General features: G+C 38.4%; 1 protein-coding gene across 13 annotated transcripts in view; it reads left to right on the forward strand.

Annotated features, from left to right (window-relative positions):
* Nucleotides 1-13,541, forward strand: part of MEF2A (myocyte enhancer factor 2A) — a 164,534-nt gene that overhangs the window by 572 nt on the left and 150,421 nt on the right. Inside the window, exon 2 of one of the 13 annotated variants that reach the window (XM_025199538.1) lies at nucleotides 21-72. The exons of 7 other annotated variants lie outside the window; for them this stretch is intronic. The gene's annotated coding sequence lies outside the window, so the exon portion shown is untranslated. 5 more of the 13 variants (XM_025199535.1, XM_025199540.1, XM_025199537.1 and 2 more) reach the window with 5 other exon arrangements.

Consider the following 13,541-nt stretch of genomic DNA (forward strand, 5'->3'; position numbering starts at 1 on the left):
CCCCCCCTCCCCGCATACAGGAGAGGTGTCCAGATTCGCCAGCCGTGCCGGGGAGCGGAGAGAGAGAGAGAGGTCAGCAAGGAGCCGTATTTTGGGGAGCTCCCCTCGAGCGGCTGAAAACCCTCCGTCCCAGCGTGGTTTTGACCTGCCGTGGAGAGGCGAGAAGGGCAGGGCTGGCCGCCCCGCAGGGGTTGGGCGTGCGCTCATTTTTGTCTCGGAAAGGTGCGAGTCGCGGCACGGAAACAGGAGTTTCCCGCAGTAAACGAAGGCTCCCAGGGAACAAAACGGTTCGTCCCGCCGACGAGCGGGGACCGACTGGGACATGCCACAAATCCCTGCCAGAAAGGGGAGATAAGGAAGAAAGCATGTCGAGAAGTAGATAGGGGTAACGGAGCAGGATAAGCCTTGAGCAGCCTGAGAGATTATTATAAACAAAGATCTGCTCTGGCACAGGAACGGGTATTGTGTACGGCTGTTATCTTTACGCTTTTTTTTTTTTTTGGGTGTTTTGCTAAGCTTTTAGTACTGGCAGAAAGTAAGTCGTCGGTTTCGTGCTCTCCTTGGTCGGTGGGTATTGCACAGGAACGCTTTCACCGCGTCAAGAGTCCAGCTGTGGTGCTGGGCATCTGAGCGAGCCTGTTGTTTTGCTATCGATGGCATTTTGGCAGGTGTTTAAGCAATGTGTAAAGGTGACAGAGCAATGGTCCTAACACCGATGTGCTATTTCTTTTTATGCAGCTTCATTTTAAAATGGGATCTACAGGGTTGGGAATGCTTATTTTTATAGGTCAGATTGGTTCTCTGGCCTGCCACCGTACCAGCCTTTTAAAAAAAGAGTTATTATGGGGGTCTGGGAGAGAGGAGTGACACTTTGGTGGTTTTTTTTTTCAGCATGTAAATTGTAATTGTAGAACATATCTAAACCTAGCATAAATTTTACATTTTTTTTTTTTTTTTGACTAATACTTTTGAGACGATACAAATTGAACAATAAGGCCAATGGGGGGTTTGTGTGTGTTTATGTATATATGTATATATTTGTAATCTGGGGTTTCAGAATGATTTTAGACACATCATTGGTATAACTAAAATAATAGTGTATTTAAAAATTGTTGAATCCTAAGTAGGGAACCAAAAAGGCATAAGAAGTGTGTTATGTTTGGCTTGGAACATTAGTTATTAGAAAGGGAATTAAGAGGAAAAAGAGCACCTTGGCCAAAGGGATTGAGGGAAATTAATTATGGAGAAAGTAAAAAGAAGAAAACATGCAATTAGTTAAGTAAAGATGAAGGTTTGATAAAAGACATCAGTCTTCTGCTACTTGCAGAGTGGCGTTACCAGCTAAGTAGAAGGATCCTTTAGTGTAAAGTGATGGGTTCAATTAGGAGCAATGAGGGAAAACTTAAGATTAGACCACAATTGTGCATTTTCAGGGAGAAACAGTGTTAGTGCTCCCCAACCTTCACGGTGCCATGGGCAATGATATTAAGCAAATAATGTGCTGTGCACAACATAATTCTTTGCTCTTCCTGTCAACTTTCATGTTAACTCTTTGATTTCCTGTGCATATGAGCAGTCTTGTAGGTTTTCACAGGGTATGCAGAAATCATGGGCTAGGAACCAGGGTAGTAGGTCTTTTGGGCCATCTCCAACTTCTTGTTCCATGTAAGATAGGGGAGTAATTGACTGTATAATTGCAATACAAGCAGTTTGGTTCATATTAGAACTGTGCTTTTGCTTGTCTCTCTGCCTGCTTTAAGCATGTACCTAAATCACTATGATTCCTCATGCACTCTTTTTATAAAGTGAGATTTAATGATTTAAAGCGTTCAAGATTGCTGGATATAAGGTGCTGTAGAATAATGGCATTACTCAAGTGTATGAGGAAGAAGGGTGAAATAATGAAAGATGTTTGTGATGCTAATGAACATGCTAGGTGAGGTGGCTTAAGAGAGGAGCTTATTATGCAAGTTCATTAAGTTATTGACCTTATTATACATTTATAAAGTTTTTGGGGAAAGTATTTTTGTCTTTATTAAGACAAGCTGGTTTGTTGCAGCAGGATTCTTAACTTATTTAACAACTTTCTTTCAACTGTGATACTGCATTAGTTTCAAATGTGGTTCATCTTAAAACTCCAGTGTGGACAGCAGAGCTCTTCTGGGTTAGTCCAGAACCAGGTTATTCAAGATTCCCATGTAGCCCTACAATAAATAAAATAAAGTTTAGTAAGCTGAGTGCTGCTTCCAAATAGTAATGCCATGCTAGACAGTGTAAATGATGTCAGGAGTTATGTTTGCTGCCCTGCCTTGTCCAGTCATGCCATGTATTACAAAACACAGCTGGAGAATGCTGCAACAGTTATGAAAATAGTTTAGGATAGTACTGTTTAGGCTTCATAACTGCTTAAATTAAGCTTATTTGGAAAACAATTTAGCTTTTTGTTAATAAAGATAGGGTATGAGTTTTATGTGAAATACCTGACAGTGTGTAATGGTTACATGCAGAAGGTTCTGTTTTAATGGATTTGGGAGGAGGGGGGCGTTAATAATAATAATAATAAAAAAACCAAACCCTGATGTAATTTGACTGTCAAATATAAAATTCAAGACTTTTGCTAGTACATGACAACACTAGAGATGTCTTGTCATCTTTGCTTGGGAAGCATTTGGCTCATTTTGGATGCTGTAATATAGGTGATAAATACAGTAGTTCCTACATGTTGAAGCTGTATATGCAACCAATGGTCATTAGGACTTTTTAATATGAATACTTTGTAGTGGGGACACCTAATGCTCTAATCTTTTGTGGGGAGATGGGGATGGATGGACAGTGGAAAAGAATAAAAAGCAGCTTCTTTGTGTGGGGATCATGAAATTTTTGCTTTTCTTGAGGGCTGAAAACATGTCTGGCATGACTTCTGTATAATGACATCCATATTGTATAGTGGATAAGGAAAGTATGCAGTGGCAAATACAGTATTAACATGAAGGTTGTGACAGTGATGAAAGTGAGTATACTTAACCTTACCATGCTCCACTATTATTTTTGTTGTTTGTTTTGAGAAGCGAAGTTGTGTGTGTTTTGGAGTGTACAGTGCTACAGTACCTCACTGTGACTTTGGGGTCCTTGTAGTAAAGTAACTACAAGAGGAGTACAATTGAATTTTTAAATGAACTTCATTAAACACAAGCTTTTCACATACGAGACCTTGACTCAATTGTGCTAGCATGCATGACAAAACAGTGGGGCATCGTTCAGAATTAGTATTATTGCTCTGAGAAAAATATGCCATGTGTCTGCCAACTGAGATTTGTATTTGGGGATTCAAATATTTCTCTGTTAAGAATTTTTGTTAGAAGAGCACTCTTGATGGACGCATAATGTATTCCAGATGATTGCATGTGCATTCTAAATTATCTTATGTGAGAGAGAAATTTTTAGATATGCACAATAGCTGTTTTTTCTAAATGAAAATAATTTTAATAGAAGGGGACAAAAAAGTTACTGTCTCTACTCAACCTGATGCAAATTTTGCTTCATGCTATCAGTTCTGTTTAAGTAAACTTCATTCTCTGGTTGTGTCAGCTTGCTAAGGTAACCAGAAAAAATGCAATAACTCTTCCTTTCCAGTTTTCTTGGCTAAGTAGTGCTGAAAGGGTTAATTGGCTGACTAATTAGAATAGGCCAGTTAATATGCTGCCAAAGTAATAGCTTAACTGAACACATGCTCAAAGTATTTCCAGTTTTTAGGCAGAATGTGTAAGGCCTTCAAGGGCGTCAATCGAGTCTGTGGCTGAAATGCCTACATATATTTAAAAAACGTTAAGGGAAAAATAGGTAAGAATGATATCTTTTGGAACTTGCTGAATTGTAACAACACTCTTATTTTTTTTTTTTTTTTTTTTCCCTAGAGTAAATTCAATAGGCTTTCTATTCCATATTTTTATTGTAGTATTATTTGGGGAAAGTAACTGTAGTGTATTTTAAGGGTCCCTTCAAATAAAACTGTATCAGATACAGTATCCAGTGAATGAGCAAAATTTAGTAACAGCTTAAAGCTAACTTCCAATGTGTAGAATGGCAGTATTGTTCCTACAGTTACTATGTAGCCTTCTGCAGGAGGCCTGATAATAGATAACACCAGTTATATTTATGGGGTAAGCTAGAAACTGATCCATTTGCAGCATATTTTTTTTCTTTTGTTCTTCTTTCTCTCTTTGGCTGGCTTTGGGGAGAGAAGTGGTGAGCCAGAAATGCTTCTCATCCTCAGAATTTTTTCTGGTCCTGAGATCTCTCTCTCTAACATTTGTTCCTTTGTTTTGCTTCTCAGTGCAAGCTGTATTTCTTGTGTCCTGACATAAGTGTAGCAACGTGTTTTTTGCAGGCACAAACAATCTTTACCACAAAAGCATCAGATGTAAATCTAAACATATGTACTTAGAAAGTATTTATGAAATGGGTAGGAAAAACTAAGGGTAGATGAACAAAGTACTGCAAGTCATAATGCTTCTATTGTCAATTCAAACTTAAACACAATTAAAAACCTTGTTAAAAATACTCTTTCTGCATAATTACTTACCAGAAAGGATATTTTTGGATTTGGACAATATAATTATGTACACCTGATTTTTATTTGAATTTGGAATGATTAATTGAGAAGATAGGATAGATGTAGCTAGGAGAAATATAATTCATACTGTCACCAAAACTTTATAAATGCAGTGTTGAGGTCTCAGTTGCACCAAGATCAGGACATTGTGGAATGCTTCCTACAGTAGACATATGTTCGTTTCTTACATTTGCGTATTAATCACTAACATGAGTCATGATGTATGTACTTCTGTTGTTTAAAATAAACCTTATGTGCACATATGACTAGGTGTAGTTCCCTTTTTTTCTTAATAGTAAGCTTAATAGAGGTATCGTTGAGGGGGAAACAACTAAGAATCCCAAATGTTATAGGTGTCTGACTGGGTGGATCATCTTATTAACTGCCATGTCTCCCATCTATATTTACTTCAGTTCCTGAAGAGCTGCTGAAGTCTGTCTTAGTTCTCATGGAGAAATTTGGAAGCTTATTACTTCAGTCTAGCTTGCCTTGGTCCCATAGTAACTTTAATGGTGGTCTTGTTGGTCAAGAAGAAAGGTACTTCACTGGAACAAGTAGCTGTGCATCAGCCTTGTTGATTCCACAATATTTACTACTTAGAGCAGAGTTTTTCTTCTTACCTTGAATATAAAGTTCTAATTTGTTAGTGAGCTTTGATCTAGAAAAGTATACCCAGCTTTCTTTCCCTCTGGAAATATTTAAACGCCAAAACAGAAATCAAACTTACATGTTCTGGCATTACTGGTTTACTTTAAATTGCCTCAGGTGTCTAATATATAATATACCCAACACTTATTTATTTGCAAACCAACATTCTTCAAATAATCTTATTTAGTAGTATGTGTGTATGTGTACAGAGATATAGATATGGACTAGTGTTGACATTTCATTTTTAAATCTTACCCCCCTGTCACATGAAATGGTTGCTTGGACAAACTTATCTTAGCTGTTTTACAAGAAAAGGGGAAGCTGATATGCAGGTGCATGGATCAGCTATTTGGATTTGACTATTGTAGCTACATGATTCTGTAGAAATAGAAGTTAACTATGAATAGATTAAAACAGGTGCCAGAATTTGAAAGCCCATCTTAATATTTGCAGTAATTCCTACAGCCTGTCATTATCACTAGTGTTGGATACTGTACAAGGCCTTCTCATTATAATCGGGTGTGTAAATAACATAGGGGTAGTGAGGGGGGATTATTAAACATATACTCTTATCTATTATATACATTATTACAACCCAACTACCTTTCAGCTTAGCTGTTAAATATTGCTTGATTGCAGATATTGTGGCAGAAGTAGTTCTTGAAGAGGGAGTCGAGGGAGACTTGTTAGTTGCCTTTGATATTAGTACAGCCATGCGACCGGCCGTTATGGGGCACAGGGAAAATTTTCAAAGAAAATTGTAGGTAATGGCATCTGATGTCACTGAGGTGGCTGAGACTGGGACAGGGGGTTCATTGAAAAAGATGAAGGGCTCTGAAGGGTAGGAGAACATTTCCATACCATGAAGGAGGATTTGAAGAGTGTGAGGTGAAATTCCACTGTGATGGATAAGTATGATCTTAGTGGTTAATGTTTGTATGGCCCAAAAAGTGCAGTGGAAGTGCCAGTGGGGGAAAAAGGAGCTTATACTCTTTGAAATGAGAGATGATGATTCTTAAGTTGCCAAAAATGGCAACAAACGTTGCCATCCTTGAAATAACTGCCTTTATGACTCTTTAACTGGTGCCTTTCTACTTGTACATTAAAGGTCTTTTTTTTTAAATAGAGCAAGAACTAAAGTAGTGTGTAAAGTTATCGACATAAAGGACATCTTGTTTTTGGTATCATACTTTCACAGCAACTATTCTCTTCCTGACATGACTGTTTGCATCCTGTTTTAAGAACTGTAAGCTGTCAAGAGTGGGTGCAGAATGACTTCTGAATAAAATGGTATATACGATCTCACACTCAAAATGTTGCTTCCAGTACCATAGTACTTTCAAAACATGGAGTATTTTGAGAATATTTGAGAAGGTAGATGTTTCTTTGTAATTCTGCTCCTACTGTATTGTCTTATAGATTTTTCCATTAAGTCCCCTTTCCACAATGCTGCTGAAATTAATGGATATCCCAAAGTGGTTAATGTTTCAGTTAAATTTTAAATTTGTGTTCAGAAGAAAAATGAGACTAATTCATGTGGCTCTGCTTTAGCGTTAGGGGTTTGTTATATCTGTCTGGCACTTGCAGAAATCTCAAATACTTTGTGCCAAAGATCTGTAGCAGTACATTCTCACACTGTTTTTGTAACTTGTAGCTTAGAAAGATGGTTAGTAGTTTAGTTTACTGCGATTTGAAGCTTAACCTTCCTTCATACCGTTGGAATGTAGAAGAGCCTTTCATGGGGGTCAGCCATGCTTTTCATAGGTATCCCAGTAAATAGTGCAAAAAAATTAATTTCCTATTTCTGTCAGTGAGAAGGTTAGAAACTTTTGAAAAACAATAGGCTCATTTTAATCTTGCCTATTTTGGGAAATTTAAAGGTAGATCTTGGAGTTTGTTACCATTTTTATTGATATTGCAAAGCAATAAAGTAGCAGAACACAATAGTTCTGTACAGGAAAGTAGAAGGGATGAAATTAGTGGCTAGTGAGAGGTGTGGCCAGTGGTGGGAATCAGCTGGATGTTGGAAAGGGAAATGGATGTAATTTCAAACTTATTTTGGGCTATTGTTTTATTAAATCTTAATTCATCTTGTGGTAGCAGTGGAGGGCATATGATAACATGGTTGCATTCAACCATGTTGCCTATCAAATTCATCCTTTTTAGTCTTCAGGGCTTGGCTCTTATTTTGACTGTAATAAGTATGAAAGCTGCTGATTTTTGAATATCAGCTGTGAAATTGAAAATAGGTGATTAATATGAATTTATCTTGTCCAGCATACCTTAAAGTTGAAAGGAGTGGTGGTGAACAGTCATTTTAATTGACTGAAATATTGAAAGTATAAGGTCTCCTGACAAAAATGTAAACGTCATTCATGGTTTAATATTAATAGAAAGCCTTCATGCTTAGCCCAAAATCAGAAGAAATCAGTTTCTTTGGACTCTTCAAAATCAGATGTTTCTTTGAATGAAACCACAGTGCTTTGGGAGAATAAAACTGTGTCTGACCCTAAAGTGGAAAATAACTTAAGCATGTTGCCCTGGATATTCTTCTCCAGACATAATTTCACTCTGTTCTTAAGTTCATTCAAGTCTCTGTTGTCTGAGACTTTGTTCCAGCTTTCTAGTGGCCCTTGCTTGAGCCCTTGGTTTTTTTACTATGGTTTTGTCTACATGAGGAAATCGGTGCACAGCAAGCTGTGTGATAGTATAGTTACGCTGTGTGGAGGCTTTTAGCTCATACAAAGTTTGCAGTGTTTATCTCATACGGTCTCTTGCTTAAGGACCCCTTATTGTTCACATACAGGATAAGTTCAGTGTCAGTTCATACCCTAGCTTACTGTGTACTACTTCCATTTGTAGACATCTTACACCTACAGTTTAGGTCTTACACCTACAGTATCCAGTAATATGCTGAGCACAAGGTCTTTAATGTATAGAAAGGGACTTGATGGAGAGCCATTAAACAAGTAGTTTACAGTTGTCAGATGCAAAGAAAATCTGGTTTGATGTGTTTAACAATACAAGCATAGTAGTGGAAATGGGATTTGAAGAAATTGTAGAACTCTTTCATCACTTCACAAATGTAACTGGTCCCAAATTCAGCTGTTACAGGCTAAGCTTGGAACAAAAGGGTAACATTTGGTAGTTTGAGCATAGGGCGGACTGAGTTACTACTTTTCATTTTAAAATTGAAGGGCTAGATTTCTTGCTTCAGATCTTTTTGTGAAGGAGATTTGTCAATGTTGATTCAAAGTTATGAAATATGGTAGAAATAAAATAATAAAGATGACATGATGAAAATCACAGTTTTCTCCAGACAGTTTGCTGCTGTTTCTGTTGGTGCCTATTTTTAGTATATTTGTGTTGGCTTGGTGTAAATGTAACACCGAGCAAGTTCAAGCAGGAAACTAGTAAAGGATATTAGCTGATTCTTATTGTTGACTATGTGCTTATTAATGTGTGCGAGCATCCAAAGTGAATTACAAAACCCACTTATGGTCACCCTCTATTCTGAGAGAATCTAGTCTGTTGCTATTTGCAAAGCTTTTTAATAGAGGTACACTGATACACATTGGTCCATATCGTATCAGTACTGATAAAAGGAAAATTGACAGTATCAGCAATTGGCTTTTTTTTAGCTGATGGGGCCGATAATGTTGCTGATAAATGATGTGTGCATATGTGCAGCTGCAGCATGCATGTGGCCAGGAGAAAGCAGCGTCCGGCCGGTAAAGCTGTGGGGGGGAAGGAACATGGGGGAAGGAAGGGGCATATAGAGGGCACCCCCACGGTGAGGGAGGGAGTGGAGCTAGGGCAGGGGCAGGTTCTGCCCAGCCAGGGCAGGGTGAGGCACAGGATGGAGTTGCAGGCAGCTCATCTAGGGGTGACTCCCGCCACTGTGAGCGCCCCAAGGGAGGCATGGGGATCATGTGCCCCGCAGATGTGTGTGGAGGAAGGCTGGGGGCTGAGCCAACTTCTTCCCAGCAGAGGGGCTGGGGTTGTGCTTGGGGCTGGCGGGGGTGGGGTGGGTGGTGGTGGTGCTGGGAAGGCGAGGTACAGGGGGCTGTGGTTAATTTTGGGGTGGCTGTAGCTCCTCCCAGTGCTACCATCTCCTGGCCTGAGGGCAGCTCTGGCCCAGCCCCCTTGCTAGGAACAGGCTGGCATAGCCCCCAAGCCCACAGGAGGCACATTGCCCCATGCACAGATCTGGGGGCATATGCCCCCTGTGCCTTACCTGGGATACATGCAGTGGTGGGAGCTGCCCCCGCCCAGCCTCCCTTTAGACAAACCGGCCACATCCCCATCCCATGCCCTGCCCCTCCCTGGCTGTGCAGCCTCTGCCCCAGCTCCACTTCCTCCTCCACTGTGGGGGCCTTGATCTGCCCCCACCCCCTCTCCTGCCCCTTCCTCCCAGCCAGACATTGTTCTCCAAGCTGCTGGGCTGCATGTTGGGAATCAGATTGGTATTAACTGATATGGCTGGTCAATAATCTGCCATGAGTATCAGCCCAAAAAATCTTTATCGGTGCACCTCTACTCTTTAACAGTTTCTGTGCTTTGTGTTATTTTGGAAATTGACAGTTTGTAAATTGCACCGTCCAGATATCTAACTCTTACACAATTCTAACAGTTTAGTGAGTTTTGATGATTACCTGGTACAAATCTACTGCCTTACTGCCAGCGTCATGTTTTAGGTCTCTCATCATATGTAGTTTTGGATTTGTGGCAGAGATTTGATTTTTTTTTTTTTTTTAAATGTCCTTCCAAAAAGAAAGAAATTGCTTGTATCGGAGTCAAAAAGCATATTGCCTGTGTGACCTTCCTCAGATGGTAACCCTCTTTTCTCCTGTGCCCTGAACCCTTTCTTATTAATAGGTCTACCAGGAATTCAAGTTCTTAAATATTTCCCAGGAAAATTCATACCCATGTTTCCTGTTTCAGCCCTTTCCTTTTTCTTTTATCTCTTGCTTTTTGATAGTTTTTCATGGATTTTTTTGGAAGACTTAACTAGTCAAAGTTGTTCCAGACTGGTTGGCTTCTTATGTTGGTTAAAACAGATGCTACGCTATGCCTGAAGTGATGACTAGTTCTCGAATAATTCTTTCTTAGCTACTTAGACTTGACTTCTTTTTCATTGTTATCTCTCTTACCAGGAGTTTAATGAGAAAATGATCATAAAAGCTACCATACATACATTCATTTACTGTACAAAAAGTGATCTCTAAAAACTAAGTTCTTAGGCCATATGTTTCCTTCAGGACTTTTCATGTTTGATTTTTGTGGTCCATGGCATTGCACATCTATACTTTTTTTTTTTTTCATAATGCATTATCTTTCAAGTGTCAAGGTTTAAATGACTAAATATTCATAGTGATTTTTGATCAAATGGAGCTATTCATATGAATAGGCAGAAGGTAGGGCAGAGTGGTACCTCAGAGACTAACTGGTTCAGAGGCATGAGCTTGTGTAGGCAACCGCCTACTTTGAGCATCTGATAAAGTAGGCTTGCTGCCTATGAAAGCTCTGGCCTTTTTGAACTAGTTTGGGCAGGGTGGCATCATACAGTCTGTCTTCTGCCTGACTTCAGACTAATGCAGATAGCTATCTCTGTTTTAATATGAATAGTTTCTCTTCAGTATTTTTTTCATTAAAATATAGCTTAGCGAGTGGGGAAAAATGGAGCACGTGCATATCTGGAATCATTGTTAGAACTATAAAATGGTCTTGTTACCTGCGGAAGAATCTTTCAGGTTTTTGATTTTGTTGGGACAGAATAGGGCGTACCATGTGCTTCTAGCCTATCCTTACCCCACTGCTTTTAATTCCTAGCGATTTCTCTTGCTTAATCTTCACAGTTTTTGAGAGATTTCACTAGCACAGTTAACCTATTTTACAGTAGTTTGATCTATTACTGGTGTTGGAACTGTCATAGGACAGCAGTTCAGCTAACCTAGTAACTTAAGGGGTTTATAGAATGCAGCCTGTCAGCTCCCCCAAGTTTCTCCTTCCCTTTTCTATAGCCTAAGGTTTTAGGCCACCTATGATCTCTTGAAATACTTGAGAAGAGTCTTCTTTAAGCTAGAATGCATTGTTTCTTAATTTGTCATAGATGCGTTTTATCTGGAAGAATGATTCTGCAATGAATACAGAGAATACTGGACAGTTCAATTGTTTATCTACAAGATTAATTCTCTATTCTACAGAAATTAAACCAATATGCTAGTTCTCTCTTATCCCTTGCTAAACTTCAAGGGAGAGAGTCTGGTATAAAATAGGTTGAAGATGATACTTTCGATAAGCTGTATTAAATGGGGAAAAGCCATCTTTATCCTTTTCCTTTTTTACAACTATAGAAAAAAATGCTTTTCTTGCCATATGGTTAATTGTACATCATTGCAACCTACAGCACAAATAGTTCTCTCTGGAAGCATTTAAAACTGGAGTACCCATTACAAGCTTGGCATACCCATTCTTGGATAAAAGAAGGTATTGTTTCTCTTGTATGATATAGGCAGCCACTTTAAAATGTTCTGATGCTCAGTAGATGTATATTGGACCTGTGGTGGTGCCTGCTACTGCTGCGTTTGGATTAAGGCTGCTCTTCATGCTGTTGCAACAGACAAAAACTGTTGTTTGTGATTTGTTTCATGGACAATTTGGTCTGTCTTCATACTTTATATTTAAGCGTTGATAAACTTGTTATTTTTGAAGAAAGGAAACCTTTAGTTTTCCCCTCTGCCTGCTACAAAATGTGTAAGTGGTTGGGCATACAGAATACGTCTGGTAATTTTAAAGGAATTGTCTTGCTCGCTCTGTAAATACAGTTTTATTTCTTTCTAATGCTCCTGTTCAGTGCTAAATGAAATATCTTAAAACTTCAGATGATTATATTAAATGTTTGCTTGGGACTCAATTTATGAGGAAAATACTGGACCTCTTTTGGTAGAAAACCCTTTACTATAAGGACCATGTGTAAAGAGAGAGAATTTAGATTAAATTTTCTCAGCTCCCAGAGTTATATTGTCATTCCAGGTCATGGGGCTTTCTTATTAATTCCTAGAACTTGCTTTGCTTTTTTTTTTTTTTTTTTTTTTTTTTTTTTTTTTTTTTTTTTTTTTTTTTCCAAAATAATTTTTTTTTTTTTTTTTTTTTTTTTTTTTTTTTTTTTTTGTTACTTATTTTCTTTATCTTCCAAAATACAGTTGTTTTTTTTAATAATTTATCAGTTTTTTTTAATAAAAATATTTTGATATGTTAAAATACTATATATCAGGTTACAATGCCAAAGAAAGCCATTCTGTAATACAGTGTGGTAGGGCTATATGTTTTGCATAGCCATATAATTTGAACTGAAATAGGTCCCTTTGGGATGCATCTACACTGGACATTGTAGAGTAGTGCTACCTAAACTAGCTTCATAGAGCTAACTTGGGTATTGGAAGCAATCTAGCTGTGGTAGCACAGAGCTTTCTACAGGCTAATTTATCCTACTGTTTAGATAACTTACCTTGCACAGAGCTCTGTGCTACTGCAGTTAGCCTGCTTAAGTAATTGAGTTCTCTCTTAAATTTGATAACTCTGGTGTTTCTGCACTGCAGACCACAATGTAGACCTAGGTTAGATTGTAGACCTAGATTTCAAACAAAGAAATGGAAAGGTATGATGCAATGTGAATTTAATCTTTGTGTAAATGTACATCAGTGTTATTTTTGTGAGGCCTTGATATTTCATCTCCCTGAACTGATTGGGATGTGGAAAGAAGTTTGTCATCTTTAATATGGTATTATGTATTTAAGCTGTCTTCTGAGAAGAGGGATAGCTCAAATACATTTTCAGTTTGGAAAACAACAAAGCTTTTACATGACCCATTGTTATTACTCAAATTTATTACTGAAATTAGTTTCTCTGAGAGCATGTTAGATAGAAGTTGTTTGTCCCTGTGATTAAATTGCACTGGTATATGGGTATAATGATGGCCTGCTAAGGCGCATCCCCCACATGCAGGGGCATGCGCGTACAATGGCAAAAGTGCCTGCGTGTCTGGATCTGGCCCTACGTCTTAATTTCAGTGATGGAAAAATAAGAAACTGCCAACATATTCACTGAGGTTTAATTTCCATGAGTGAAATTTTATGAAGATTCATTTTCTGAGATGTGAATAATCTGACTTCAAATCTCTTCATGGCCTGGAGTATGCCCTCTTCTACTAAGTAAATTCCTTTCTATTGCAAAGCATTTTGTATTATTGTGTTGAAACATCTTGTCACCCTCTCTTTCC

The sequence above is a fragment of the Alligator sinensis genome, unplaced genomic scaffold, assembly GCF_000455745.1.
Source record: "Alligator sinensis unplaced genomic scaffold, ASM45574v1 scaffold210_2, whole genome shotgun sequence".
In the NCBI taxonomy this organism is placed as follows: domain Eukaryota; kingdom Metazoa; phylum Chordata; order Crocodylia; family Alligatoridae; genus Alligator; species Alligator sinensis.